The following is a 27,834-nucleotide window of genomic DNA, read 5'->3' as shown; positions in this document are numbered from 1 at the left end:
AGCAGGCTACGCAGTCTGCATAGCTACAGCTCAGCGTTCTTTTGGGCAGACATTACCACAACCCTCTCGTCTTAGCTTGGGCTGCCATAACAAAATACCATAGACTGGATGGCTTAAATAATAGAAATTTATTTCTCATGGTCCTAGAGGCTAGGAAGTCCAAGATCAAGGTGCTGGCAGGGTAAGTTTTATGCTGAGACCTCCTCTCTTGTCTTGTAGGTGTCCACCATCTTGTGTGGTCACATGACCTCTTCTTTGTGGAGAGAGGAAGCTCTGGTGTCTCTTCCTCATCTTATAAGGACACTAATCCCATCATGGGGGTTCCACCCTTGTGACTCATTTTAACTTAATTGACTTCCAAAGGCCCCACCTCCTAATACCATCAGATTGGGGGCTAGGGCTTTAACATATGAATTTGGGGGGTGAGGACAAACATTCAGCCCATAGCTATGCTAAATCTTTTATTTATGGTCCCCTTGAAGTGCTTGCAGGGTCTTTGGTCTAGGAGCCTTGCAGTAAGCAGAGAAAGCCTTAGAGTTAGGAGCTTTTACTGCTGTGGAAGAGATGCAGTGTTCTATAGCTGGAACAGATGGTCCTGTGGACTAGAAATTTGGAATACCTTTACCACAGAACTAGAGGTGACCTGGGGTAGACTGGTGATCCCCTTGTCTTTTCAGATCTTAGGTTTCTTAGTTCCATATGTCAGTGGTACATTTGTGGTTGCCAAATTTGGTCAGCCTCAATGAAATTTGGATGGTTTAACATTCAATATTCTCTGACCACCTTGTATACCTTCCTTGATGGGCCTCTAAAAAGGAGGCTCTTGGAACCAAAACCTGGGAAAATGGGTTATTTCCTAGGTCTACATCATCTTGGACATTTACTCCCTTTTCAGCTGGGGAAGAAAAGGCAGTAAATTACAATAAAACTACTCCCCATTCCATTAGAGATCAATATCTTACAGTGTCATGTATACAAACACGGTCATGTCCACATGGACATTAGGTGCCAGGTGGAATATTTAAAAATATAAAAAGGACTTCGAAAAATTTTTTTAACCTTTCGAAGAACCAATGATTCCTGTGTTATGTAAAGTGTTCCAGGATTTAGAAAAAAGATGGAAAACTTCCAGATCCTACTTTCAAGCAAACATGACCCTGATAACAAGTCTGGCAAGTCCCCAAAGGGAGGCTCTGTACCAGTCTTGCTTAGGAATGTAAAAATATTAGATAAAATTCTAGTGAGTCGATTTCAACACTAGAGTATGTGAATGTTCCACCATCCCCAAGTGGGTTATATTCCTGGAATGTAGGAATGGCTTCACATACATATATTTTCATTTGATTCACATAATGAATCAAATGAAATATTTTAAATGGTTTAAGTGAAAATATGTAATAATCTCATTAATTTCAAAAGTGCATTCAGGGCTTCCCTGGTGGCGTAGTGGTTGGGAGTCCGCCTGCCGATGCAGGGGACACAGGTTCGTGCCCCGGTCCAGGAAGATCCCACATGCTGCGGAGCGGCTAGGCCCGTGAGCCATGGCCTCTGAGCCTGCGCGTCCGGAGCCTGTGCTCCGCAACGGGAGAGGCCACAGCAGTGAGAGGCCCGCATACTGCAAAAAAACAAAACAAAACAAAACTAACAAACAAAAAAATGCATTCAATCAATTCAACTTCTAACTTCTACAAACCACTTAAAAAGGAATGTATAAAATGACCATTCCTGAACCTGATAAGGAAGATTGAGTTCATACAGTCCACTGGCATTATACTTTATTGGAGCCTCATAAAGGTATCATTGCATATGACTGAGATCAAAGCAAAAAGCCAATGCAGAAAGTTATAAAAACAGTAACTTTAGAGAATAAATACTGTAAAGAAAAGAATAAAATAATCATTAACTACAGATTGCTTAGTTGTAAACCAAGAAGAGTTAAAGAGATTAACTGAAGACCTTATTTCTAAATGGTGAGATTAAAATTCAGGATTTGGATACTTCTGGAATTAGTTCGTGAGTCTAATGCCATTCCTCTCAAAGTCCCATCAAGATTTTTAAAAATTTCACCAGATGGTTTTAAGTCTGTTTGGAAAAATAAGTAGATGAGAACCTCAAGGGGAATTATGAAAATGGTTTTGGGGGGAAGGGAATTAGATCTATTGGATATTAAAATATGTAGTCCTACCAGATATTAAAATGCATTATGAAGCCTTTGTAATTAAAACACTGTGGGGCCGGCAGAAGAGGAGGAAGTAGATAAGTGAACTAGGACAGTTCAGAAATAGACTCTTGCAGAAATAATGTAATAAATCATAAAGAAGGCATCGCAAATCAATGGGGAAAGGAAAATTATTCAATAAATAATTTTGATGTCTAGCAATTTGGAAAAAAATCATTTGACTTCATCAAAATGAATTGCAGGTGAATCAAACAATTAAGTGCAAAATGTAGATGCATAGGAAATCAGTAGAATTGAATATTGCTTGGAAACAAAAGAAAAACACTCAAAAAGGGAAAGCATAGTCCATCAAGTTACAGGATAATCAAAGATTTCTTTACGTAAAAAACCAGTGGGGAAACAATAGCCTGGGAAAAAATTTGCGGTAACATGACGGAATTAATCTTTGTTATGTGAAATGCTCAACAAATTAAAAAGAAAGGTACTAAAACCTTGGTAGAGCACTTGAATAACATTATATTTAATAACACTATTATATTTAATAACACTAAACAAGTATATGGAAAATGTTCAATTTTGTAATAAGAGATATGTCGATTAAAACAGCAGTAAAGTACTATTTTAACATATTAGCAAAAGAACCCTTTTTTTTTTTTTTTTTTTGCGGTACGTGGGCCTCTCACTGTTGTGGCCTCTCCCGTTGCGGAGCACAGGCTCCGGACGCGCAGGCTCAGCGGCCATGGCTTACGGGCCCAGCCGCTCCGCAGCATGTGGGATCTTCCCAGACCGGGGCACGAACCCGTGTCCCCTGCATCGGCAGGCGGACTCTCAACCATTGCGCCACCAGGGAAGCCCCAAGAACCCGTTTTTAATGATAATCCCCAATTCTGATGTCATTACAATATTATGAAACAGTTTTACAGTGTAATAAAGAATCATGTTATTCATTCATCTATTTGATCCAGTAATACCACTTCTGTGGACCATCTTCCCACATCCCTCCATGAAGGAAATAATACAAAATATTTAATATGCTGTTTAGACAATGATGCTTCCCTGATGCATTATTTACAAAGCAAACTCACACACACTCACACCATTAATGTCCAACAGTTGGGTAACTATAAAATTAAATAGTTCTTCTCTCAGCATAATACTCTACTACAATGAATAATTATTTTGAAGATACATAGCATTGTGACAAGATATTTACAGTATAATTTTATGTGCAGAAATTGCAGTACACACTGTGGCATAGTCTTACTGTGGAATGTAGCTATATTAGCTGTGCTGTTAAAATGAATGAACCATAGCAGCTGTGACAACACAGAAGGCTCTCAGGAACATAACGTTAAGTAAAAAAGCAAGATGTAGAATAGCTGCAGTGTGATTCCAATTACATAAGGTTCAGATGCATGCAAAACCAATGATACAGTTTTTAGACATCCACGTGCATGTGGCAATACCTATAAGACTACGTGAACATAGACAGAGATTCAAGATAGTGACGGGAGGCGAGGCTAGGAAGAGGGAGCAGCCATAGAGGCTGTGTAGGGGATTAGTAAAGTTCTCTTCCTCAAGCTGCGCTATGGACACAGTATATTTATTATTGCTATTTTTTATACCCTTACCATAAGCTACAAATATTTTAAATGTATTTAATGTTAATGAAAGGGATATTAAAACCAGTATTCACGGATTACAATTTGGTCCAAAATATTATCCCTAATAAAGATGGTACAGAGTGTATAGGTAACAATGACTCTGTTAGAGGGGTGAAATTAAGAGTGGTTCCTTCTTTCATTTTCTCTCATTTCCAAATTTTCAATTATGTGCTTACCTTACATTATTTTTAAAAGAAAGAAAGGAAAATTGAAGACAATTGCAATTATAGGATGATGTAAGCTTCCAGTGGAGGGTGTGCCATTGCTCAGAGGATGGTGGACTTCAGCACTGAGGCAGAAGGGGAGATGGATTTAAACTGTAAAAGCAGTGTGTTTGGAAAATAAATCAGACCATCAGTAGTCACTGAGCATCCTTCCTGTGAAGAAGCATTGGTTTAGCCTGCCTTCCAAAAAAACTTTTGGATACTGCGTTTTAATGAATTGCTAAAATGGATGAATTAGGAAGACTGGTGTTTCTTTGAGTTCCTTTAAAATTTTTTTAAGCTTTATTGTTTTGTCTGCTTATAAAAATAATACAGTTGATTTGAAATAATCTTATAAAAAATATAATAGAACCTGAAGTTGATTAGACACTAAAACTAAATCTCAGTTGAAATGAAATACAGGGAATAGAGGAACCTGGTAAAAGACACCATGGGGATGCAATCAGGAAGTTCTTGGGCCTATGACCCATATGTTTCTCAATAAATAAAATGGCCTGGAAAAGGATGGCGGGGCACTATATAATAAACTTTAAAAGAGACAAAAGACATACCAGCCAGGTGCAAATGTAAATCTTGTTTGGATCCTGATTTAAATAAACCAACTGTAAAAAGGCATTTATGAGATAATTGGGGAAATTGGGACACTGACTGGATATTTGATATTAAGAAATTACTAATACTTACGTGTGATTTGTTATTATGGGTATGTTTTAAAGATACATGCTAAAGCATTTATTCGCAAATGAAATATCAGATATTTACTCTAAAATAATACAATGGAGAGTCTGAGTATGTTAACTATAAAAAGTCCTTATGTCTCATGTATATATGACATATCCAGGATTTACATTAAAATAATCCAGGGGTAGGAGGCGTAGAGTGGTATGGATGAAATAAAGTCAGCCATGTGTGATAATAGGAGCTGGGCAATGGGTAAATATATTCTTGCTACTTTTGTATATGTTTATTATTTTTTTCATAATAAATCATAGAAATAAAATTTATATATTTTCATGGTTGAAAACATATAAAATATAGAAAAGTATAAAAAAGGAAATGAAAGTCACCCATAGTTCCACCCCTTGGAGAGAACAACATTTTGATAAAAATCCTTCTATATTTTTCCTTATGCACTTACAACATAAGTTCTTATACATATATACTTTTAAGCAATTAAGAAATTATACTATCTGTATTGTTTTGTATACTGCTTTTTTATATTGTGGGCATTGTACTTCAGTACATTTAGATATTCATCATAATTTTAAATTATTCTAATATGTGAATATACACACAGATGCCATGATTTATTTATCTAACAGGTACCTCACAGATGGTATCTAAGTTGTTTCATCTTTTTTCCCCATTAAAGCGATTCTGCATACTTGTTTACTTCTTTTGACAAATATGTGGACAAAGTCTTTTTTAAAGGCTTTTTTTCTATCATGCCCAAGTATTTGTTAAAAATATGATACCATTTTGAACTCCCTCCATTTCATCATAATTTCAGCCACATTGAATGCTATATTCACAATATTTTAAATATTTGCCAATCTGATAGAAGGATAAAGATGATCTTAATTTGCATTTATTTGGTTATTAGTGAGCTTGAAAGTCTTTTTATAAGTGTATGTTAGTATTTTTTATTTTGTGACTAGGTGTTTATATCTTTTCCCCCAGTTATTGTATGTATCCCTCACTTGTTTCATAAGTGCTCTTTACATATTAAAGGTTACTAATAATTCATATATTGTATAAATTGCAGTATTTCCTAGTTTGTTTTCATTTAACTTTGGATCATTTTTGAACAATCATTTGTCTGGAATTGTTTTAGTAGATTTTTAAATGTTATACATCTAGATTTCTTTTCTTTGAGTCTTTATAATTTTCTACATTTTAATTTTTGTAACCTTATTCAGTACTTTATTGAGAGTTTTCATTATATAGCATTGCCCTCTAAAGTCTGCTTTTTTATTTAATATATTTTTTGGGGGGGGGCCACACCTCACGGCATGCAGGATCTTAGTTCCCCGGCCAGGGATAGGACCCTTGTCCCCTGCAGTGGAAGCATGGCGTCTTAACTGCTGGACCTTCAGGGAAGTCCCTTTTTTTTTTTTCTTTTTTTTTTTTATGGCGGTACGTGGACCTCTCACTGTTGTGGCCTCTCCCATTGTGGAGCACAGGCTCCAGACATGCCGGCTCAGCGGCCATGGCTCATGGGCCCAGTTGCTCCGCGGCACGTGGGATCCTCCCGGACCGGGGCACGAACCCGTATCCCCTGCATCGGCAGGCGGACTCTCAATCACTGCACCACCAGGGAAGCCCCCTATTTTTTAATATTTTTATTGGTTATAAAATAAGACATGTTTGTGGTGGAAAGAATACACTTTTGAAAATAATTTACCTTATACTCTGTCGTACAGTGCATCAGATTAAATTTGGTAGTTTACCTTTCAGTAATTTTTCTATATGTGTGTATTAGTTAGAGTAACACTTACTGAAGAAACAATTAAAACTCCAAATTATAACTTAACACAGTAGAGGTTTATTTTTTACTCAGTCCAACATAGGTGCTCCTGATTGGTGGTCAGCCCTCCAATGAGTGATTCAGAGGCCCAGGCTCATTCCATCTTATGGCTCTTTCATTCCCTAGGGCTTTGGGGTCCTCTGCATCTAGTTGGCAGATGGAGGAAGAAATCACGGAGAAGGCACATCACTTTCTAATCACCTTAGCCTGGAGGTGCTGCACATCACTTCTGTCTGTATTCCATTGGTGGGAATAGTAACATGGTGCCATGGGGATACAAGGGATGCTGGGAAATGAAGTCCTTGGCTGGGCAGCCACTTTCCAGTGAAAACTCTACACTCTGAAAAGGAGTGTGAATATTTGTTGGATATTTAGCTGAATCTGCCGCCATTTATCAAACTTATAGTGCAATAAATTTGCATTTATAATGCATATAAGTATATATTATACACATATAAATATATATTGCATTTATAATGCATATAAAATATGTGATATATATTTTCTTTACAAAATGGAATTATCCTATTAAGGGTGTTGAATTTTAGCATCATTTTGTGAGCATTCCCCTGTGTCTTTAAAGTTTTCAAAAACATGAGTTTTAATGTCTACATATTATTCCTTGTATTGATAATATCATAATTCATTTTGCCATTTTTCTGTATAGTAGTTAGGTTTTTCTAGATTTTTGTTATTATGAATAGTGCTGCTGTAACTGCCCTTGTACGTATATCTTTGAATATTCCTCTGATCATTTCCTCAGGGAAGATACTTGCTTAGTGTTAAGGCTGGTGATACATCTTACCAGATGGGCCTTCAGAGATGTGGACTAATTTACACTCTCGTCAGTGGTGTTTGAGGATTCTTATTTCAAAGCACCCTTGACTGTCCTAGGCATTATACTTGGGTTTTGGTTTTTGCCAATTTGTTGAGAACAGTATTGCATTGTTTGAATTTGAAAGCTTTGCTTAGTAATAGGTGTGAACATTTTTTCATGAGGCCATTGGTAATCTTTGTGTGTGTGTATGTGAATTGCCTCTTTGCATCCTTTTTCATTTTTATTTTGCAGTGTTCCATCTTTTTTCAGTCACTGATAAGAGATTTTTATGCAGTATGTGTTAACTTGTCATACGTTACAAATATTTTTATCTAACTTCTCCTTGCCTCGATTTTGCTTCATAACCTAATTTTTTTGGATTAAACTCTATACTTGGAACCCTGATGTGTGATATCACACCCGCTGAATATGCCCAGTTAGCAGTACTGCTGAGATTAATACCATTTAAAAAAAGCAATGCAGATTCTTTTCTTCTGACCCATCATATGGTTTGAATGTTCTTAATGTGAATTTTAGTTATCTGGGAGTCAGGGGGTTGAAAGTAGTCATCAAGAAAATGGACTTGACAAGAAGGCTTTGGGGTGCTGGTCTAAGTCACCCATGGAGATACTGAGACCTACTTCTGTATCTTCCCAGGATACTTAGGAGAGGCAGGAAGACGTCAGATGGTATCTGACGACTCCGTGGTTTTAGCTAAGTGAGTAGCAGTGGAGTCTCAAAGGCCCTCTGGCTGTTTTTCATGTTAGGTCTTATTAAAAACACATGTAGTAGAGTGGCAGGGACCCAGACTAGGGGTCAGGGAGCTGAGCTGTAGTCCCAGCTCTGCCACTCACTGACTGCGACCCTGTGCAAGTCTCTTGTCCATCAATGCCTCAGTATACTCCACTGCAAAATGCAAGAGTTTGTTGTAGGTGGTGTTCTGGGTGCATGAATTCCAGGACTTTGCAGCGGGGTTCTCCACGAGGCCTCTTTTACATTTACCACCTGCTCTGACCTGTGTCAGGTGGGTGGGTGGGGACCGGGGAGAAGGTTAGTCTCTTTTGGTCTTTCGAGTGATTTATGAAAGAAATCAATTCAGTATATGTCTGTTCCAGATATAATGTGATCTAAATGTGATATTCACCTAATAAGATTACATGAATCTAATACGGTTTTCCTCTAAAACACAAATACTGTGCCACTTTTAATTGTAGTAGCTAAATTAAATTACTCATCCCAAATTAGATTTCCAGCCAACTTAATCTGAACATGAGCTCAGTACTGCAGGCCCTGTGTAATTTTTTAAGATATAAAATAAATCAGTGGGATACCTGTATTGTTCCTCTGGGCTCCTCAGTGGTTACCATGAAAGAGAATAAGTAAACACCTGGAAGAAGCCTGCAAAAGTAGAGCTGAGATGGAAACTGATTCTTCAGCTTATCATGGAGGGGTTTTTCCCCCTTCTATCTCTTCCATCACTAGGACCCTCACTGGTCTCAGAGGACAGGAAGCAAACAAAGGCAGGCCCAGTAATCACTGAAGACTCAACTGCTTATGATTGCCTTTCTTCTTTTTGTTCCTTGAGTGACCCCCTGAATGTGTTCACCCCCTCAGGAGGACAGAGGACACTAGGTAGGAAGCGAATCCCTGGGTAGTTTATGGATTTGGTGAGGGACTAGAGAGGTTTATAACATTCATTAGCCATATTTTCTCTCATTTTATGTCAGTTAGGTGACAGATGAACTGAAAGCCAGTCCAAACTGGTTTAAGCAAAAACAGAAAATGCATTGGCTGATGTGATGGAGTGCCCATCCTGGCATCAGGTGAGACTTTCTCAAAGGCTCAAATGAGGTGCCTCAGACACAGTTTCTCTCCTTCATTGCTAGTTCCTTTCTCAGGCATGACCTCCCCTTCTGCCCCCAAGATGTCAGCCCAGGGTCCCGTTCTCATCCAGTGGGAGAAAAAGCTTCCTTGATGGGTCAGCCAAAGGCTTGTAATTGAGTCTAGTTGCCCCTGGTTGGCTCGACTTAGATCCTGTGCTTTCCTGAACCAGTACCGTGTGGAGGGGATGGGATGAATGACTGCCTGGGGGACTCAGGGGACTGTTGGGAAAGTAGGGTAGGGAAGCTGGGGAGGCACCTCCAAATCCCACGACACTATAGAGGCATAGACTTCTGCTTTTCCCAGCATTCAGGCTTATGTTTTCTCACTTCAGTAAATGAGAAGTAGGTAGGTAGTACATGTTTGTGGATGAGGAAGTGAAGTCCACCGTGGGATCAACTCACCCAGGGCCTTGTCAGTGGTGGAGCTAGGACCAGGCTCAGTGTCTTATGAGTCTTCCATTTGTTTTCACTGTATCCTGCCTTCGTCCTACTGATCCCGTGCACGGTCTCCTCCTCACCGCCCCCGCCCCCCCATACCAACTCAGGGCTCTTCATTAAATAGACAGTCAGTCAATAGTTGTTAACTTCTTATTGACCAACCACTGCACCATCAGACCACACGTGGCCTTTCTATTCGTACTGTGTGAATATCATCACAGCAAACCAACAATGTGGTCGATTCCCAGTTATTAATTTGTAGATGGTCCCTAATAATTCAGTTTTCCTTTCCCTGAATTATGAAGTTCTTGTAACAGAAAGATGGAGTTTGGATCCCTTGAGGATAGACATACAGAGAGGGGCTGAGGGGTGTGTGTGTGTGTAGGAGCATGCACATGGATCTGCATTACAAAATTAAGTATGTTTCGATCCCCTGCCTCCTTAGCCTGGACGGCTGAAATTAGATCTGATGCCTGTCTTTCCACTTAAATGTAAATTACATTTGTGGAAGTCACCATTGGCAAGGTCCCCAAGTACTTAAACCAAAGACCTGTGAGTAGGTGTGCCATTTTGAAACATTTTGAGTAACGACCATACACTTGCTTTTTCATTTTTGGGGAAAAATCACAAGTGCCTATTGTCTTCTCCCTGCCTGGCAAACTCTCCCTCATCAGTTTTTCATCTCAGGTTTTACTTGTACTTCCTCTGGGAAGCTGTGGACTTTCTCCAGCTCTGTGTCTCTCTGTGCTGAAAGTCTGTATTCCAGGTTAGCACTTTGCCCTGTATCCTGTGGTACACTAATTGTGTCTTATGTATGGTTTTATCTCCTGAATCATTTGGTTCGCTCTTTCAGGTCAGTGCTTCGTCTTCCTGCCCTATCTTCCTTCCTTTCTTCTTTTTTTCCTTACTTTTCCTTCCTTCTTTTCTCCCCTCCTTCCTTCCTTTCTTTTCTTTCTTTCCTTTCTTCCTCCCCACTTCCCTCCCTCCCTCCCCTCCCTCCCTCCCTCCCTTCCTTCCTTCCTTTCTTTGCTTTCTTTCCTTTCTTTTCCTTCTTCCTCCCCCTTCCCTCCCTCCCCCCTCGCTCCCCCTCCCTCCTTCCCTCCTCCTCCCTCCCCCTCCCCCCTCCTTCCCCACTTCCTTCCTTCCTTTCTTTTCTTTCTTTCCTTTCTTTTCCTTCTTCCTCCCCTCCCTCCCTCCCTCCCTTCCTTTCTTTTCTTTCCTTTCTTTTCCTTCTTCCTCCCCCTTCCCTCCCTCCCCTCCCTCCCACTCCCTCCCTCCCTCCCCCTCCTCCCTCCCTCCCTTCCTTCTCTATAGCACTTACCTCCAGGCTAAAGTGAGGTGGGTTGGTGTTTGGTTCAGTAACTGGAGTAGGTGCCCCCACATCCCCATCATTGTACTTAGAATGGTTTTGCAGTTGTCTGGTTACTTGTCTCTATTCCCCCAGTACGGTTCTTGGCATCTGTTAAGGGCAGTGTGACTAAGTGTCGACTATTGAATGATTCTCCCCTTCTCTACACCAGCCCCACCCTGCCCCACACCACTGAACCGTAACTTCTTTGTGTTCTCCACGGTCCCGAACAGTGTCTGTCACACAGTAAATGCTCAGTAAGTCCTTGTTGAGTGAGTGGATTCTACCCCTCAGGACCTGCCTTGGGGGGAGGCAGATGGGAAATGAAGCTCTGAGAGGGCAGAGGGAGATGGAGACTGGACAGGGGTGCGTTCAGGAGCTGGGTGTGACAGCCCCTCTGCTGCTTCTGATTTCCGTGTACAGATGTGGCATTTCCCTAAGGGCGGAGCGCCATGTCTTCTCCCAGCTGGGCAGCTGGTGAGCCCAATGCCTGAGAAACAGTTGAGTAAAGGATAGTGGCTGTGGTTCTAGGTGTTATTTTAACAACAACAGTAAAGAATTTTCTCTGCTGCCTGAACCCTTTCAGACATTTGCATGGCTGAGATGAGAGGACTCAAGCTAGAAGGAGAGGCACATGGTCACGTCCGTATGTTGACCTCCTTATCCTTCCCATTGCCCTGGGGGTGCCAGTGGGCAGTGACAGGTCCACAAAGGAGGGAGGGAGAGCACCAAGGGGTCAGCAACCCCTTAGCATCCCCGAGTGACATGCTACCACTGGGCTGACCAACTCGTCCCGGTTTGCCTGGGGCTGTCCTGGTGTTCGTCCCGGAAGTCCTGAGTCCTGGGCCACCCTCCATCCTTGGCAAAACCAGGACAGATGGCCTCTTTAGATGCCGCTTGCTCCCTTCCCTACCCTGGCCAGCTCTCTTGATTTCTTTTCCCTTTTTGAGGTCCTTGCTTTGGCCTTTTTCCTCCTTTCTTTCTGTCTTTCCACCTCTGCTATTTCTACCCCAGCTCTTTCAAGCTAAGCCATGAGACTTGCCTGCATCTCAGAGGCCTTTCAGACCGTTTTCTGAATCACTGTGGGTTGACCAGAGTCCCTGGCTCAGGACACAGCTGCAAGTGTTGCCTTCTCTTCCTCTCTGGCTCCACTTGCCTCCTGAAATCAACCGAGCTGTGAAAGCTTCTGTCACTTCAAGGCAAAACTCATCTAGCTCGGGGAGCGTGTGCCCTCTCTGGGGGCGGCTCTCCGCACACATGCGGCGCTCAGAGCAGCAGGCTCTGCGTGCAAGTCAGGGCAGGGGAGGCGGCAGGGCGTGTGGCGGGCACTGAGGCCCACCTGCCTCGGCCCAGCCTCAGCCCTCAGCCCCTCTCTTGTGGGCGCACCACGGCCCGGCTCTCAGCGAGGCCTGGGTGCAGCCTGCCCTCTTCCCCGAAGCCTCCTTTCCCGCACTTACCGCTTTGTTCTCAGAACTCTTACTACTCGGCTAGTAAGTGCCGCTCCATTAAGGGTGATTGTTTTCTTCCGCCTTTCTCGTGTGTTAGCCCTTCCTTGAAGGCAGACGTCTCATCTTAGGTTGCCTTTCCTTCCACCTCACAGCACCTGGTCTTGCGGCGGGCCCACAGCTGGCCCTCACTTTGCACGTGTTGTTGTGGTCAGTGCCTCGGTGATTTGTGTGTGACGGAGCGTGTGAGTCCGTGGGTGGGTGCCCTGTGAGCCCCTGTATGCAGAACACGTCGGAGGCTGTGCCCGAGCCAGGCCCAGGGTCTTGGGTGGAATTCAGCCCTCCTGACTTCCTCTTTAACACAGGCATGAGAGAATGAGGCTTTTTTTTTTTTTTTAACTGCGAAGTGAATTTTTTTGTTGCAAAATACCTCACTTGATGTCTTAGATTTGCTTTACATGTTCTGGAAACTTCAGGTGTAATTTACAAATAATCACAGGATTAAACAATTCTGAGACTGCTCCAGAGAGGCAGGAAAGTGGGGTGGGGTTGGATCTGGGAGGAGTTCTGAAGGAGGGGCTGCCGAGTACCAGACCCTGTCGACCTAATCCTGTGATTTCTCTCGGCGTTGCTGATGGATGAGTGGGGATGCTGTGTGGCCCACCATCTGGGAGGTGGGTGCTCTGTGCTGCCACCAGTCCTGACCTCCTGCTTCAGTCGCTAATAACTAGTTGCATGCTTCGCTGTGTGTCTGCCCACAAGCGTGCACAAGTTTCTGCTGCAACACAAGTGTGTTCGTTTTCAACTATAAATAGGTTTAAAAACATATAGGAATAATGCATGGTCTTTGTAAAACATTTGGAAGGAAGTTAAAACTGTTTTTACTCCTACTCCTTAGAAACAGTCACAATGAACATTTTCATGTGTATCTTTCTAGATTTTTTTTCTGTGTCTTCACACATGTGCTCAGACACACACATGATATATTTACAGAGGTGGGATCAGGTTTTTTTGTTTTGTTTTGTTTTGTTTGCGGTACGTGGGCCTCTCAGTGCCCTGGCCTCTCCCGTTGCGGAGCACAGGTTCCGGACGTGCAGGCTTAGCAGCCATGGCTCACGGGCCCAGCCGCTTCATCTTCCCAGACCGGGGCACGAACCCGTGTCTCCTGCATCGGCAGGCGGACCCTCAACCACTCTGCCACCAGGGAAGCCCCGGTGGGATCGTTTTATATAAAATTCAGGGGCCTGCTCTCTTTTGCTTAACAAGATGTTACGGACATTTTTGCTATGTCAATAAAGATGAATTTGTCATTCATTCAGCAGATACTTACCGAGTGCCTGCCCACGTGTCTAGCACTGTTCTCAGTGCTGGGGGTAAAGCGTGGAACAAAAGAGATCAAATTCCTTGCCCTCCTGGAACCTATGGTCTTGTTGGGGAGACCAGCAATAAATAAATACGATACGTAGTAGGTTAGTAGGTGATAAGTGCTATGGGAAAAAATGAGATAAGGAAGGTGAGAGGGAGTGAGGGGGGTAAGGTGCATTTCGCGGTTTTAAACAGGGTGGTCAGGTGAGGGGGAGGCCTTTGAACCAGCATGGGGGCTATAATGTTTAGCGAACAGCGTGCACTACTGAGAGGCTGCCAGGGTGAGGTCCATAGTTGGGGCTGGAGGAGACACCAGCTGAGCCTTGGGAGCTCAGGGCAGGACGCACTCAGGTCCCCTGTGGTGGAAAATCCAGACTTGGGCATTCAGGCAGGGCCCTATGCCGGTCATTAACGATAAGAATGACCACTGTTTAGGTAACATGACAGAGTTTCAAAGCAGCTTCTTATCTATTATCCTGGTCCTGCTGCTTATTAGCTGCCCAACTTGGGGCACATAACCCACCCTCTCTGGGCCTCAGTTTCCTCCTTTGTGAAATAATAGGGTTCTCGTACAGTTTAAATGAGTTCATCCAAGTGCATATAGAGCAGTGCTGGGAAGACCTATTACCAAATAGTTCAGTTGTTATTATTATTGCCTTTCATTTATTAGTCGCGACAGTCCTGCGAGGAGGACACTGTGCTCAGTGTAGAGATGAGGAAGCTGAGGCTGGAGGAGGTTGGCCTCCGTAGTTAGCAAGTCCAGGGCACTAGTGGGTGGCGAGGTCTCCAGGTCCAGGCCCAGCTCTGTCCATGCAAACACCTGCCCTCCTCCAGGTGGGTGCAGCTGCTCCTGTTTCAGGCGGATGCCCCAGAGACACGGCCACTACCTTCCTGATTGCTGCATAGTCTCCTCAGAAGAGAAGCAGCTCTCGGGGTCGCCGGGGGCGGGGAGGGAGGGTGGCCTGGTTGGTCAAGGCGGAAAGAAGGAAGGGTGTGGAATTTCCACAAGGAAGAACTGAGACTCAGAAGCTCTGCTCGGCATCCCCACTGCTGTCCATTCGGTGTCAATGCGTCTTCTTCTCCCTCCCCTCCAATCTCCGTAAACACCAGCTTGTAACTATCCCTCTTAAGGACTTAGAGAGGGACGCGATCATTAGTGGCTTTGCTAGTTTTAAATTTCTGATTTTGAGAACCATCCCCGTTCTTGTGTCTGTGGGAGATGGTTGAAAAGCACCAGCACCACAAACACAACCAAACCCCATAACCATGATCCCTGGCCTCCTTCCCGATGGCCTCCGGGCAGCAGCCTCACAGCTCACCTGGTCCTGGCAGGCCTTCATGTGTGTAGGCCGTTGGACCTTTAGGACCACACACTTTAAAGGACCTGTGGGTCTGAACGGAGCTGGGGTGCCAGTGACTAGGGTCATTTCTCCCCTGAGGTCAACACCCCCATCCACCCCGCCACCCACAGGGACAACCTAGAGTAAAGGCAGCACCAGGTTTACTTTGTGTCTGGTTCTCTGAAATGGAGCGCAGAGTGTGTTACCGTGGAAACCATAATATAAATGGTGGCTGCGTGGAGTTAAAATAGCACTGTTAGTTTTATGCTGCAGGTACATTATGAGTTCAGAAGGCTTTTGTGGGCTGGCCTGGGAGTCTAACCATCATTTAAAATATGGTTTCTGTGGCTACATGCTGTCAAGATTCTGAACAATTACTTTTAAGCAGACCTTTAGAGCAAGTTGTTTGTAACCGGGAAATTGGCAGTCGGTAATTTATACGATATTTTCTTACCATCTCATGGGGTTTCTCCTGTCGCGGGACTGCTAAGCTCCCAGGAGGTCCTGTGGCAGATGGATGGAGCTGTGGCTCAACAGTAGCATGTTCAGAAACGGCGTCAGGGTGTTGGTATGAGCCAGTGCCTGGTGGAGCTGCCAGATGCTATAGCAGAGTAGAGAATCTGCCAGGAGCAAGGTAACTGGCATGGGGGGCATCCTTGGGTACCACACCCCAAGAGGGGCTTAGGTGGGTTGTTGTACGACTGGGACAGCACTCCAACTTTAAACCAAGTCATGTGAGTAACATATAAGGAAATTGGGCCTGGAAAAGGGAAGACTTGGGAGGAATTTAGTAACTGTGTTTCATTATTTGAAGCACCATAATGTGGTCCCCAAAAAGAGACTGATAAGAGAGACACTTTAGTAATTTAAGGAAGGAGCTTGGCAGCCAAAACTATTGAAGATAGGAAGAGTTGCTTTAAGAGGTAGTGAGTTCCCCATCATTAGAAGTATATAAGGAGAGGCTGGCTGGTTACTTGTGGAGGATACTCTAGAGGGGATTTAAGTTCTGGATGAGTGATTACTAGACTTCAAAAGTCTTTGCTAGCCTAGAGCTTCTATGATTCTAGGGCATAGATGGAAAATTAATTTTCTGACCCTCCTATTCAGGGTGATTAATAGTGGCTGCCTGGAGCAAAGGTGAGATGGCTTTGGAGCTGGCTCAGTCTGGAAGCAAGTAGGAGCTCGTTAATCGATTAGCAGTGTCTGCTATGGCAGGGGGCCATGTTGCAGGATGCCCAATATTAGCCATTGTCTTTCCAGTGGTCAGTGTCCAGTGATGAACTTGGACTCAAGTCAAGTAGAAGCAGGATGACCTGGTTTGTTTGGGATCAGCGGGGGTCTCCTGACCTGAACTTTGACTCCAAGACAATCCCAGTAAAACCAGGATGAATTGGTCACCCTCAGCAGAATGGATGGTCATCGGCGACTACATATTGGGTTCCATCTCTACTGATGGTGAAGATGTCAGGAGCATCTTCATCTTCTCAGAGCACGAGTGTGGGGCTCTGCCCTCAGTAGGAGCCCACTAGACACATGCAGAATAAATGAGTTGGATGCAGTTCCTAAGATATGGTTGCACTCTCCTTGCAATTAATTAATTTGTTTAATTAATTAAAATGACTTCACTAATTATATGTACAGGAGATTGCACATTTCATTTGTCTGAGCAGATGGCTCCACTAATAATTACGAAAGCCTGGGGTTGCAGGAAAGAGGGGTGTTGGCATATGAATTGATATTGAACACTTCAGTGCCATCCTTGCTACAAATAAAGTCGAAACTCCTATCCCCATTACGTCCAAGATGGATTGAGGAACAGATGTTTCATTTGCTTCTGGTAGTGCCGGGAGGTTGTGGTAACTTGCTTTTTGTGACTGGTGATCATTTTATTCATCAAACAGCTGGCTGTGGAAGGGGTGTGGGCTCCATGGCTTTGGAAGAAGTAGCTGAGTCAGGGTTAGATCTGGGGCCTCTGCATCATTCAGATAGCTGGCTAACCCACTGAATTGTGATGGTAAACCACATCTCCCAGAAGAGTAACAGGCACCTCATCTCCGAAGGGAACGTGCCTTCTTCTGCTACGTTATCCAGACCTTGCCCTGCCCTCACTCCGCTCCCATCCCTGGGGCCTTAGAATCTAAGGCAGACCCACGGACGTGCCAGAGAATGAAAACCCTGACCGGCTACACACACAGACCAGGCAGTACGTGCACTTAAGTGATTCTGCATCACATAGGTGAGTGAGTGTGTTTCTGGAGTATCCTCGCTATGGTGATAAGGAGGAAAATTATTGGTAATCGAGGAGTGTTGAGCATCCCAGCTGGGCCAGAAACTTCCCGCACTCTTTGTGTTTCTTAAAACAGCCCTGCAGGGCAAGTGTTAACTTACAGATGAGAAAATGAGGCTTGGAGAAGTTAAGTAAGATGCCTGGGGTCACACAAAGCTGGGTTCATGCCCAGAGCTTTCTATCTATAAAGCCTCTTGTTCTTTCCACCCCCTGCTCTGCTGGTAAATGATTTGGGGTCATGAAAGTCCCGTAGCCAAATCTGGAAGGATGTGATGGGAAGCCACCGGGCTGGGCTCACTCCTGCACACAAGCGGGGTACTCCTTGGGAGCCAGTCACCGCCCATGGGCCCTCAGCACCTTAGAACCCGCAGGGGCCTCGGGGTGATCGGTTCTGAGCAATTTCCCAGCACCCATAGGCAAGTGCTCAGTGCATAAAGATTCTGCTTTAAACACCAGTCAGCTGGCTCTGTTATGACAGAGTGATGTACTCGTCAGAGAAAGTTCCAGAAAGAAATTGATCATTTCAGAAGAATCTTCAAAATGTTAATTTAATGTGATCTGATAAGAGAGTTTTCTTTCTTGCTCATATTTATGGCTGGGGAAAGGTGACCCTTATGAAGCTTTTTGTGTGGTATGTGAAGAAGAAACAAAGCTAAGGAAGGGGGAAAATACCCGCTGTAAAAGAACAAATAGATCAGTCTGCGTGCTGATGAATACATCTGAACGTGGCAGCAAGATTCCTGTTTGGGCAGATCAAGCATTGCAGTTGGAGAATATGCTCAACCTTGTGTGATGACCCTGGTGAACCCCCATCCCTCTCTGGTCTGCCTGCCTGCCCCCCACCCAAGTTACTCTTGGGGTACTTGTCCATCCCTTGAAGCTTTCACTCCACACTCCTGATGAACTAGAGCAGGAATGGGGTGGTGTGTCTGAGTCACAAAAAATTGTGAATCATTCTTGAGATGAGGGAGCCCTGAAACTGTGACTCATTTCTGTAGCAGGTACAGGTAAGAAGTGGCTGTCTGGTTGTGACTGGCAACTGCCATAGAATTTCTAATTCTGACTTGGTTGCTGTTGTTTTGGGGGATGGGATCAGACCTGGCCCCGGGTGGGTGCAGCGTGGAAGGACGCAGTGCCATTTGGACCCGGTTCCTGCCTTTCAGCGCTTCGCCACCTGAAGGAGGCTGAGGCGTGTCCATAGTTGCAGAAAACATGTTGGTTTGAATGTGCATTAAGTAGTAAACTGAAAGATGGAAATCTTAAGCTTAATCAAAATTAAAATACATTTTTCCTAATCACATATCCAGATAACTGCTGGAGGGAGGCTGCAGGGCCCAGCCAAGTAGCGTCCAGATGACATCAGTGTGTGTTAGGAAGAGCACTGGGCTAGTTCATACGTTGTGTTTCTGTTTACACATCTGCTCTCAGATGTTCCTTATTCAAGGCCTTCTGTCTTAGTTGGTGTGTCAGCCTGGATGAGCTGGCTGAGTCTGCATACCTGTTATGAAATTCAAGATTTGTTCAGTATAAATGCACTTGAGAAATATCCTTACATACCTTTATTAGCTCATAACAGTAATCCAAGAAGTAAAGAAACACAATAATGGAATTTGCTCATTGTTCTTTCAGGTTTGGGTAAAATTTGTAGCTAGGCTAAAGTTGCCAGAGATCAGAAGAGGTTGCTGCATGAGGACCAACGACTGGACGTTCAGACTTGACCTTTCAGAAATGGAGGTTGGGCATCTGAGCCTGTTATATTATGGGCTGGGAGTGGAGGATGTGAATAGGAAAAGAATAAGGGAAAATGGAGCAGTCTGGAGGCTGGTGCAAAAACTAGATGGAAATAGTAAGTGGGCAAAGAGGTGAAGCATATAGGGGGGAGAGGAGTTGGGGATAGGAAAAGACCACAGGCATGCTTTTGGCTATGAGTAACAGAAAAGCAAATGAATCGTGGTCTGAGTAACACATCCTCTCATAAAACAAGAAGTTGGGGTGAACACAGTGGTTGTCTGGTGTTGATCTGGCAGTTCCACAGTGACGTCAAGGACAGGAGTGTTTTCAGTTTCTCTGCTTTGCCCTCCTTAGTGTTTTGGCTTCTTGTGTTGTCAGTCTTGGGAGTAAGATGTGGTTGCCCCAAAGCTGCAAGGGAGGCTTGAAGGGATTAGTAAGCTTTTCCAGCCTTGGGAGTAGAGGTGGGCAAGAGGGGTTAGGAATGGCTGGAGGGTTATCCAGCCAGCCGTTGGGCATAGACCAACTGTGAACAAATAAAAATAAAAACAAATATATGTTGAATCATCACCACAGAAAAAACAGATGCTCCTAGGAGTTTCCTACATGTGAATGGTAGTACAGTACAAGCGTGTTGTGGTGTGGAAGGGCATCTTGTAGGTCCCATTCCAGCAACGAGGCTGATCACCAGCAAAGTGTGTGTGCAGCACTGCAGGCTGGATTCAGGGAGAGCCGTCTGAAGTCCTGCTAGGCGGGAATGGAGCATAGGGAGGGAGGAGGCAAGGCAGCACCCTTGTGGATCTACCTTTGCTCCAGTTTCCAGCCCATGATTCTCAGAAGCAAGAGAGCTGCTTTTCAAAGGTTAATGGTGGAGCTTGCTAATTTCTTTGTAAATTCCATTTTAATGAATAGACGCATTTAACTTAGGACACTGAGCTTCTGTTAGTAGCTCAAAGACGGGATACCCCTTCAGCACCATTTTGAATTCCACACCTCTGTGCATGTGCATGTGTGCACACGTGTGTGCATGGCTGCACCCTCTATTCACATCCCTGTGGCCCAGATCTGTTTTTCCCATTGCCTCACAGAATCCCCATCTTGTCAGAGCACTGGCTCCCCTGCCCCGCACTGCCCAGTTTCTTTCCTCTTTCCTGTATGGGTGCCACGTGGTGACGCTTCTTTCCCCACGGTGCTCAGTAGAGGCCAGCTCTCTGATCTGTGGCTCTTGCTGCTTTTGGCCATTTGGTTATTGTTGAGGGGCCTGCCGCTCACCCATAACAGTGAGTCAGGTGCCTTTGATCAAAAAAATGGAAGTCGGCTGGTTTAAATGCAACTTCTCGCTCTCCTCTAGTACTCTAGAGCAGGGCCTCTCAAACTTTCACGTGCACATGAATCACCTGGGGTTCTTGTTAAAGGGCAGATTCTGATTCCGGAGGTCTGGGGTGGGGCCTGAGACTGTACTTCTTTTTTTTTTTTTTTTTTGCGGTACGCGGGCCTCTCACTGTGGTGGCCTCTCCCGCTGCGGAGCACAAGCTCCGGACGCGCAGGCTCAGCAGCCATGGCTCACGGGCCCAGCTGCTCCGCAGCATATGGGATCTTCCCGGACCGGGGCACGAACCCATGTCCCCTGCTTCTGCAGGCGGACTCTCAACCACTGCGCCACCAGGGAAGCCCATGTACTTCTTTTTTGGGGGCGGGGGGGAGTGGAAAATTTATTTTATTAAGTTTTATTGGAGTATAGTTGCCTTACAATGTTGTGTTAGTTTCTGCTGTGCAGCAAAGTGTCTGCACTTCTTCTTAGCTGCCAGGTGATGATGATGCTGCTGGTCCAGGAAGCAGGGATCTCAGCCCTCAACCAGATTTCAAATGCTCAACAGCCACACGTAGCTATGGCTACCACATTGGACAGCACAAATATTAAATACTTCCACTGTTGCAGAAAGTTCTACTGGATAGCGTTGGCTTAGAGTCTAGCCAGGGAGAGAAGCCTTCGTTAAGTAAACAGACAACCAAATAATGTGGAGCCGTGGACAGCGATAAAAGATTTAGTAGAGGGAGTCTTGTCAATGAATAACCTAGTGGAGGGGGAGCCAGAGTTTCCTTGAGGAAGTGATGGTTGAGTTGGAGTTGGATCAGGTGGTAACCAGGCTTGCAGGGAAGTTGGGGAGGAGAGTGGAGGAGAGAGAATCCCAGAGTTCAAGCATGTGAAAGTGCCTCAGGATGGCACTCACGCTCGCCGGCATTCGATAAATGTCATTCACCATGCACACTCATGTTGACTGTTTAATCCAGAGCTGTGTGGAAGCACAGACCCTGGCTATCCCTGGTGAGCACAGGCTCTGGAGCCACATTTCCTGGGTTCAAATCTGCTTGCTTAAACTCTTAGTGCCTCAGTTTCCTCATCTGTAAAATGGGCGAAATAATATGGACACAGTAGAGCTGTGGTGAGAATTGAGTCAGTACCTGTAAAGCACCTAGGAGTGCCTGGTATACTGTAAATGCTATTGAGTTGTTGGCTGTTATCATTGCTGTTCCCCATGCCCGTGACTTGTGAGCAGGGGGCTGCCCTACCTCGAGCTCCTGGTAGAATCAAGGAGTATCGACTTGGTGCTGGCCCCAGCGCTTGGGAGCAGGGCTTCTGGGCTCTGGGCTCCCACTTCCAGGTGAGCCAAGAGTTCTGAATCCTGGTGCCCCCCACTCTCCACCCTGCCCAGTCCTGTCCTCTCTGCTTTTAATCCTCCCAACTGATCCCATAAATGCTTGGTTTGGCTGTGCAGAAGGCACAGCAGTTGTAGTCATTTCCATGGCCTGTGAGCCAGGTAGCCTAATACAATCCAGCAAGGTCAGTCCCGACGCTAACATGTCAGATTCACATCATTATGGTGTTAGGACTCCAGAGGTGGAAGCATCTCGCTGACTTCTATCAGGCTGAAACCCCAGTGCCCGTTCCTGTCCCCCACGATGTGTCACTCAGGCACACAGCGGGTGTCTTGATGCCGTGCAGCTACCACGGCCGGATGGATCACTCGCAGCTTTGAGATATCAGAGGGGGCGCTCCCGCCCTCCCATTTTACCTTTTTGGTTCCGGTGCCGCTGGGCCTGTGGTATGTGGTGGCCCTTATCTGGGTGGGGTTTCAGGGTTTAATCTCTTTTCCTGTGAGGGAGTTGAGGCCATTATCAGAGCCGTGACCTTCTTCACTGGCCTGTCTCAGGTCTGTCCTGCTGCCAGCGCAGAGCCAGCGATTTTTAGCACAGAGAGTGACCACTCTAAATGCTTGGGCCTAGCTAGAGGATTTGCTGCACAGGATTCATTCCCAAAGAGACGTTTTTTCTAACCAGGTCAAGACATCACCATGACTGGGCCCATCCAAGCAGTTCTTCTTTGAAATGAGATGTGATGCATGAGATGGGCCTGTATAATATCGTTAGATAATATAATCGTTGAGAATATTAGAGTTGGGGCTTGAGTTGCTTTAAAAGTTGAAAGGGGGTAGTAATGGTGGAAGTTGCTGAGATCACTGTTCTGGAAGGAATGAGTGTGTTAAGTGATTGCTGCCACCAGGTCTCCTGGGCTCTCTGTCTGAGGCTTGCTGTAACCCCCCATGACTCAACCACCTTCAGATCGTTGGGTTCCACTTGCTTTTCCGAAGTTTTCTTCGTTTTGTTTTTAGATTTCCACATTTAAGCCTTTGGGGCTTCTTGGCTTGTGTATCACACACACGTTCACATGTATGTGTGTGTATACACCCCTTTGAGTGCACGCACACACACAGACACGCACACACACATCTCTTTGAGCTACATGTGTCTGTATAGTTGCTTTGTTTTGTTTATCTTTTTAGTGGTCCCAGCTGAAAGCCTATCTAGGACTACCGACCCCAAAGAAAAAATATCTTCGCTGTATCCTTGAAATACTCCATTTCCTTATGGCCTGGAGGTGGTCGGATGTGGCCGTTGGGATTCGTCACTGCCCTTGGCCTCCGTGTCTCTGCATCCGTTGGTGGGTGTCTGTGGGGCAATTTCCTCCTCACGTTAAGTAAGCACTGGAGGGGCCCATGTGGCCCTTGGAGGCTCTTATATTTTCCTCCCATGGAGGCTAAAGTCAGTAGCAGGGCCCCCTTTGGATCTTGTGATTTTTTTCCATCCCTTGTGCCCGTTGGAATGGGGGTGTACTTTTACTTAACAGTGGTGGGAACCCTGCATCCTTGCCCAGGGACTCAGGTCCGTTCTCGGGCGAGAAGAACCTTTATCTAGCTCCACAGGGTGGAGGGAGGCTGCTGGCTCTGACGTGGCTGCTGCAGGTTTGTGTCAGGCCATGAGAGCAGCGTCCGGGAAGGAGTTGGGTGCCTGACAGAACCACGTTACAGGACCTTCGGAAAACATCCCCTCGGGCGCCCCATTCACTTCTCAGGAGGAGGATGATAACTTACTCATGTAAGTAAGACCTTAAACCTTGACTGCAGTCATGAGCACCCCAAAATATTGCCTGAACCTCGCTCCCCAGTTTATAAGGACCCCAAGGATGATAAAAGCAAGACGTGAAATAAGCTTGTGAAAATTGACACATTTTCCTTTGCTGATGATTTGAGTCAGGACCCATCTGAGTTAACACCAGCCAACGAACAATTGATTGCTATTAAGGAACAAGCCCCTAAGCGATGAGTGCGGCTTCTGTGCTGGGCTGTGAGAGCTCAGTTCATTTTGCCGCTCGCACACCTGACTTTTTTTTTTTTTTTTTAACATCTTTATTGGGGTATAATTGCTTTACAATGGTGTGTTAGTTTCTGCTTTATAACAAAGTGAATCAGTTATACATATACATATGTTCCCATATCTCTTCCCTCTTGCGTCTCCCTCCCTCCCCGCACACCTGACTTTTACGTGAACCTCTAAGCCCATCTCTTACTAGGATCTCCTTGGGGGCAAGGATTGGTTCATTTGCCTTCCAACAGTCCCTGGAACATCAGGGACGCTCTCTTTCTATGTGTATATCTTTGTTGGAAACACGACAGAGGTCCAGATCCATAAAAGCAGACCAGTTTCCTGTCCTTTGCTCTCAGGTTGGCACAAAGATGTGCCAAATGCTCCGTGGCATCACTGAGCCGGGTGCTCCGTGGAAGATCCTCTTCTTACCCAACTGGAAGTATTTTTCCAGCATGACCTGAATCTTAAAGGCCAGAACACAGCCTTCTGGAATTCTTAGAAAGTAGACACTGTGACAGGAAGGTAAATATTGACTGTCTTTAAAAACCAGTGGAAGGGGCTTCCTCAGGCCCTAAGTAAAGTGAGAGCCCTTTGAGCACATTTACAGAGGTCAAGTTCTCAGTGATGGAGAGGGAGGCCTAGAAAAGGAGCGAGAGCTGTCTCCTTGCCTTTAGACGGGACTGTCCCACCCGGCGGGGAGTTGGCACTGTCACCTGCCTACCAGGCTGAGGAGGGATGCTCCTGCCCACTCACCCCCACCCCCCCGACATGAGGTCTCGCTCCCTTTTCAGTATCACCTGCAGCCCAAGGAGGTAAGGGGGCTCTGCTGTGAGCTTCACCTTGACCATCTGAGAGAATCCAGTCACGGATCACCTGTTTTCTGAGCTGTTGTTCTCTGTGTAGAAATCCCAGGAAAATTCAGAGTGAGCAAAGCTTCCTTGGGCTCAGCCCCTACACTCCACCTCACCCCGTACCTCACTGGGCCTCTTCTTTCAAAGATGTCACACCTGGTTTAGACCATCTCTTGACTTTTGCAGGAAAAGGATGGCTAGTGATGCACATTTGACTTCTTTGGAAACAAAGTCTCCATTCCCAACTCTCCGGCAAAGCTCAAGGGAAGCGGGGAGGCTGAGGGCAGGACTGTCCACGCAGATGTGTGGGTTGGTAGAGCACATGCCTCCGGTAGCGCTGCTAGTCTGGCTTTACCTGGGACTCAGAGTGGCCTGGAGGTCAGACCCTACGCTGGGCTCTGAATCCCTTCCTCTCCTCTGCTCAGGGACCTACAGCACCCAGTGGCCCTTCATTCTGCATCTGTGCCTTTGCCCCTTTTGGCTTAGTGGTTAGCCGCTGGGGAGCTTTTCTGAGTGACCCTTGGGGAACTGGTTACTAGTCGGGGTGGCCCATTTGCCATTCAGTTAATCTGAGGGGGGACCTGCAGTCTCCTACCTGCAAGGTGCCTGTGCGTGGGAGAGAGGGAGTGAATGAGAGAGGGTGTATGTAAGTGTCAGTCTTCTGTTTTCTTACTTCCAGTTAGTCCCCATTTTCAGCCTCACTCCCCACCCTTCCCCATGCCTGGCATCCTTGCTTGTCTCACCCTCTGGAGTTTACAGAGCAGATCACACCCTTCTTGTCCACATCTTTCTCTGATCATTTGTCTTGGTATCTCAGTTATGCCTCTTGTCCATTTGCTGTCATCCTGTAATGGGCTAATTGCCTCTTTTCTGTTCTTTTCAATGTTGTAAGTTTATATAATTTAAAAAATTCCTTTACTATCATTTTAGTGGAGCCCTAGAAGGAAAAGGAGATCAACACATGTTTTCAATCTACCGTTCTTTTAACCAGAAGACCGTGGCATAATTTGGAATCACTTCCTAGAATTCCACTCTATTTCTATAGCTGCTATTTACCCTGTCTTGGCATTTTACAAATTTATATTTTGCCCGCCCTCCTCTACCTGTCCATTAAAAACAGCGTATGAGCATCTTTGTAGCTAAATCTTTAGGCATATTATGATCTCCTAAGGATGAATTTCTGTAAGTAGAATTTCTGGGTCAAAGGATATGTGAAACTTTAAGGTATTACTGGTGCATATTCCTAAATTTCTCTTCATAAATACGACACTACTTTGCATTCCCACTAGCCATAGATGAACGTGCTTGTTTCTCCACACTCTTGTTGATACTGGGTGTCTTTGAGCATGTATGTTTGGGTATATAATGTGAACACTCTGTGAGATAGATCCCTGGCTCAAAATGCCTGCACATCAAAGTTTGGATAAACATTAGTCAACTTACCATCGGTGTATGAGCATGCTTGCTTCTTCCACATTTTTACCAACACTGCACTATGATATAAAAATCTTTTCCAGTTTAATAGGTTGATTTTATTGATTTCTCCCGAGGTTGAGGATTTTTCATGTATTTATGCCATTTGTATTTCATCTTTCATGGACTGCTTGTAACCCATTTTTTTCTTTGTGTGTTTATCATTTTCTTGATTTTAAGCTCTCTTTATATATTAAGGCTATGAATATGACAGATTTTTTAAAAATTTTGTTGACATTTCATTTTGTTTGCCTTTTTTGTTTACACATCCAACTGATAAGTTTTTTTCTTTTTTTTATTTCTGAGATATACATTTTAAAGTAATAAGTAGAATTATGACTTATAACATTATACCAGGACATATAAGATTTTTAGAAATTTCATGTAATGTCTGAAACATTTATATTAACATATTTCCATACAAATAACCCAAAGAAAGTTTAGTATTAGTTTTTTTGTTTGTTTGTTTGTACTGCAGGTTCTTATCAGTCTGATAAGTTTTATTATTAAATTTTAAGAAAATTTTTATTTATTTTTGGATGCACTGGGTCTTCATTGCTGCGTGCGGGCTTTTCTCTAGTTGCGGAGAGTGGGAGCTACTTTTCGTTGCGGTGCGCGGGCTTCTCATTGTGGTGGTTTCTCTTGTTGTGGAGCACGGGCTCTAGGTGCACGGACTTCAGTAGTTGCAGGCTTGTTGCTCTGTGGCATGTGGGATCTTCCTGGACCAGGGCTCGAACCGGTGTGCCCTGCATTGGCAGGCAGATTCTTAACCACTGCGCCACCAGGGAAGTCCCTCCGATTGATCAATTTTAAACAGTAAAGTTTATCAGCCTTTTGCCTCTGTGGTGTGCTTCCAGAAGTACCTGAACCTTGGGCTTCTGGGGTGTTCTTTATTTCTTCATTTGACCACACCTGAGGGATGGGCTGGCTGCACATGTGAATGTGACTGAGTTCCAGCGTGGTCCTCAGGTCCTGCAGAAGGAGGGCAAGGTCACCATGGACAGTTCTCCAGGGACTGCTTAGCCGCAGTAGGTGTGGGAGGTTGGTCCTGGGGAAGAGGCAGCCCCGCCTGAGACCCAACATTATTGACCTGGGATGTGGCTGGCAGGAGTGTTCCAGGACCCACCTCACATTGGGGTGATCCAGAGGCAGAGGGTGAATGTCATGAGGGGTATGGATGTGATGTGGACAAGCATTGCTGCTAATCTCAGTAGGCCCCTCCTGCCACTAACAGCTGGCCTCAGGGCAGAGGTGTTGATCACTGGGAACAGTGATTAAGAGGAGGGGCTCTTCCTGTCCAAATCTGATCTGATTGAGCCTAAGAGGAAGTCAGGACAAGACAAGTGGGACCAGGGCTTTAAATGGCCCACATTAATTTGGTTCAACTCAGGCTTTCTGTTATAAAAGCATAGAACAGTCTCAGATGACACAGGACAATGTTGCTTCGATGGCTTTACTTCCAATTTGTGTTTCTCCCCAGTGCTTACCTTACCAACTTGCCTCCTGCCTCTGCATTTTCCAGATTTACCCCTGGTGAGACGTGCTTGGGGAGGAGGCCGAG

At 45.0% G+C, this 27,834-nt stretch overlaps 1 protein-coding gene and 1 long non-coding RNA gene across 21 annotated transcripts in view; one reads left to right on the top strand and one right to left on the bottom strand.

Moving 5' to 3' along the window:
- The window catches only part of TRERF1 (transcriptional regulating factor 1), a 229,467-nt gene that overhangs the window by 114,310 nt on the left and 87,323 nt on the right, over positions 1-27,834 (top strand). Inside the window, exon 4 of one of the 20 annotated variants that reach the window (XM_027127244.1) lies at positions 23,088-23,245. The exons of 18 other annotated variants lie outside the window; for them this stretch is intronic. The gene's annotated coding sequence lies outside the window, so the exon portion shown is untranslated. Of the gene's footprint in view, positions 1-23,087; positions 23,246-23,278; positions 23,680-27,834 lie in introns of those variants that run through there. One more of the 20 variants, XM_027127252.1, reaches the window with a different exon arrangement.
- LOC113631111 (uncharacterized) lies at positions 6,384-12,854 on the bottom strand. Its single transcript, XR_003437187.1, has 4 exons — positions 12,538-12,854; positions 11,054-11,191; positions 8,743-8,809; positions 6,384-6,740 (listed from the first exon to the last, which is right to left on the bottom strand). It is a non-coding gene; the product is annotated as an uncharacterized LOC113631111 (long non-coding RNA).

This window comes from Aethalodelphis obliquidens, unplaced genomic scaffold (genome assembly GCF_003676395.1).
Source record: "Aethalodelphis obliquidens isolate GAN/ISIS:26980383/991018 unplaced genomic scaffold, ASM367639v1 scaffold31, whole genome shotgun sequence".
Taxonomy (NCBI): domain Eukaryota; kingdom Metazoa; phylum Chordata; class Mammalia; order Artiodactyla; family Delphinidae; genus Aethalodelphis; species Aethalodelphis obliquidens.
Note: the sequence above shows the minus strand (reverse complement) of the source record. Positions and strands in the feature narration are given on the sequence as shown.